The sequence below is a fragment of the Tiliqua scincoides genome, chromosome 3 (assembly GCF_035046505.1).
Source record: "Tiliqua scincoides isolate rTilSci1 chromosome 3, rTilSci1.hap2, whole genome shotgun sequence".
In the NCBI taxonomy this organism is placed as follows: Eukaryota; Metazoa; Chordata; class Lepidosauria; order Squamata; family Scincidae; genus Tiliqua; species Tiliqua scincoides.
Genome location: NC_089823.1, coordinates 227,020,511 through 227,024,069, shown reverse-complemented (window position 1 = coordinate 227,024,069; position 3,559 = coordinate 227,020,511). Strand labels below are relative to the sequence as shown.

Sequence of the window (3,559 nt, the reverse complement as noted above, 5' to 3'; positions counted from 1 at the left end):
CACGCTGAGTAAAGAAATATTTTCTTTTGTCTGTCCTAACTCTCCCAACAATCACATCATCAACACTGCATCCCCCGTACCTCCCATTCACGACCTCCATTAAACTCTCTTGCACCTTGGCAAGTGTCCTCTCAACAAACTACAAGTCTCTTTTCATTGGGTTTCACTGTGCCACCATCTTGCAACCTGCACAAGGAAGAGGGGTGAGGATGGTTGGCTTTGGTGTGTGGACCTTGTCAAGGAGGGCAGTGGTGTGGTGTCAAGACTCCTGCTGTCCAGGGGGATGTCAAGGACAGCTGCATCTCGACGAGCAGAGATGGAAGCTTACATTGGGCTATTTCTCCCTGCCAGCTAGCTAGGTGCTGGGGTGCAGGCTTCATTGGGTGGCATGGCTGCAGGCACATCCTGAAATCACCTGCCCAGTTGTTATCAGCTCCAGAGGAATCCCAATCTGGGTGATATAACTTTCAGGGGCAATGGGAATGGTGACCTGGTTGGTTGGCAACCTTCAGTCTCGAAAGACTATGGTATCAGCCTACAGCTCCCGGTATTCCCAGGCGGTCTCCCATCCAAGTACTAACCAGGCCTGACCCTGCTTAGCTTCCGAGATCAGACGAGATTGGGCATGTGCAGGGTAACAGAAGGCGTAAATGGTTGGCAACCTCCAGTCTCGAAAGACTATGGTATAAGCCTACAGCACCCGGTATTCCCAGGCGGTCTCCCATCCAAGTACTAACCAGGCCTGACCCTGCTTAGCTTCCAAGATCAGACATGTGCAGGGTAACACCAGAGGGGGAATTTTTCAGCGGGGGGGGGGGGGGCACTGATCTTGGAAGGAAAAGGTCATATTGATTTGCCAGGTGCCTGCACTATCCGTTTTCAGGCATGAGGCTAAACACAGTTCCTCCCCACTCCCAGCATTCAGGTGGAAGGTGATTCCAGGTGTATCTGGGCTAAGGGTTGTCTAGAGATTTTCAAATAGTGCTTTGCTGTGACATTTGAAAATCCAGTTCTGTGTCAGTTTAATCCCACTAATTGCCAGGGATTTGCTTCTGATTTTTGTTGACGTACATGTCAAGCAAGTGCTACAGAATCTTTTTCTGAATACATATGTACTCTAAATGCTAGGAAAGGCTTGGTATTGATATGTACAAAGTGTTACACTCCCAGTTTGAATTTCTCACGTGACTTGCAGATGTTTGCAAGCATATAACAGTCAATATGTGACCGGTTATATCAGCACCATTAAGAGATGTAATAGTTTGGGGGAGGGGATACACCAAGGTGGTGTAGTGATTCTGGCATTGAACTTAGACCTGATGGATCCATTTTCAAATTCCCACTCAGCCAAGAAGCTTCTTGAGTGACCTTGGGCCAGTCACTATCTCTCAGTCTAACCCTGCACATGCCTGATCTCATCTGATCTCGGAAGCTAAGCAGAGTCAGACCTGGTTAGTACTTGGATGGGAGACCGCCTGGGAATACCGGGTGCTGTAGGCTTATACCATAGTCTTTCGAGACTGAAGGTTGCCAACCAACCTACATCACAGGGTTGTTGCAAGGACAAAAAAAGGGAATAAACATGTACACCACCCCCGAGCTCCTGGGAGAAAGGGAGGTATAAAAATGTGAAAAATAAATTTCTTTATCCAGTTCTCATTTCACAAAGGTTAGGTAATTCACAGTAATTTCACCTCTGTGCAATTTGTCTTTCAAGTAGATCTGGGCACCAGGACACTCTAAGCCACTGTTTCTCAAACCATAGGTTGGGACCCACTAGGTGGGTCGCAAGCCAATTTCAGGTGGGTCCCCATTAATTTCAATATTTTATTTTTAATATATTAGACTTGATGCTACTCTGGCTACTCTGGACTGCATTTGTGGAAATACCACAGATCTGTATGTTTAACAGGCTACTATGAAGATGCTTTTAATAATGATGGACAATGGGACTTACTCCTGGGTAAGTGTGGATTGGATTGCAGCCTAGGATTGTAAAAAAATTTCCTGCTTGATGATGTCACTTCCGGTCATGACATCACTTCTGGTGGGTCCTGATAGATTCTCGTTCTAAAGAGTGGGTCCTGGTGCTAAAGGAGTGAGAACCACTGCTCTAGGCAGTTGCGTCTACCCAGACGTCCTATTGCACTGCCTTCTGGAATGCTGGGCAACAGATGCAACTGCCCAGAGTATCCCGGTGCCCAGATCTACTCAAAATATGAGTTGCACAGAGGTGGAATGATAAACTGCAGTTCAAAAGGGGACCACATTTTCGGCACACAGCGGTCGTCAGTTTGGAGACCACTGCTCTATGCCCAAGTGCTAAATATCCCTAAATCAGCGGTTCCCAAACTTACCACTGCCACAGAGCCCTTCATCCTTGGTGCACTGTCATGGTGGCATCATCATGCATGGGCAGGTCCATGTGGGTGAAGATGGTCCCCCAAGTAGCCACATACTGCTTAAAGGGAACAACCAACCCCTTGAACTGGACCAGGAAGCAAAGAGGCATCTGAAATGTCAAATTGTTTTCAAGGGCAGTCTCAAGTAGAGTGTGCTACACAGTAATCTACTTGCAATATGACCAAGGGCATGGACCACTGGTGCCAGATCTCCCTGGTTCAGAACTGGGCACAGCTGTGTACCAGCTGAAGTTGGGCAAATGTGCTTCTCATCACAGCCAACACCTGGGTCTCCAGGGCAAAGCTGTATTTCTAGCTTGACACTTTGAAGGTCAGGCTAAATTCCAAAATTAAGTACCAATTCTGTATACATCAGTAAATGACACAGGAAAAAAAAATAGGAACATTATAGATTATGCACATATAGTTAGGCTACAATCCTATATATACACTGTCCTGGGAGTAAACCCCACTGAATACACTGGGACTTTCTTCTGGGTAGACATGGGATTGTGCTGTTAAAGCACATATTTAAACTGGCTTGGAACTTGAAAATGTTTTAGCACAGAAAAGAAGGGATATAAATTATATTAATTTAATACATAAGATTCAAAGTGTTTAAAATACAGGTGTGCGCCACTTAACAAAGCGGATATAGTCTCCTATCCCCGTTGTTACGCAATTAGATCATTAAGTGAACATTCAGCTTTTGTTGTGTAAACAGACACTGCCAGCCAGACACTAGCTGGCTGCACAGGCTACTGGAGAGAGATTGCATTCTGTTGTGTAAACAGACACTCTGTTGCAGGCTATGGAGGATGCGATTGCCTCATTAAGAGCATCTTTATTGTGCTTTGACCGCCGTCATATATGCGATCCATCGGTTGTTAAGTGGTGCACGCCTATACGTGAACAGTTAGCCAAGCTGAAAAGGTTGGCATTTTCAGCCAGAAGTAAACCCTTTCTCCTGCCTCCAGCCTTGGAGAAGACAAAAGCATCCAGTGCAATCATAAGAACAAAATTTCAAGTTAAGCAGTGGTCAATCTGCCGCTTAACTTGGAATATTAAAGCCAGAGTGATATTGGAAAGAGCTGGATGAAGCATGACAGCTCTGTAAATAAGCTGAAGACCGCCGCCTCTTCTGGAATGAGATAACT

The 3,559-nt window shown here is 45.8% G+C and overlaps 2 pseudogenes; one reads left to right on the top strand and one right to left on the bottom strand.

Moving 5' to 3' along the window:
- Positions 1–532: 532 nt before the first annotated feature.
- On the bottom strand, positions 533–646 carry LOC136646391 (5S ribosomal RNA; annotated as a pseudogene).
- A 738-nt stretch (positions 647–1,384) lies between these two features.
- On the top strand, positions 1,385–1,500 carry LOC136646747 (5S ribosomal RNA; annotated as a pseudogene).
- Positions 1,501–3,559: the final 2,059 nt, after the last annotated feature.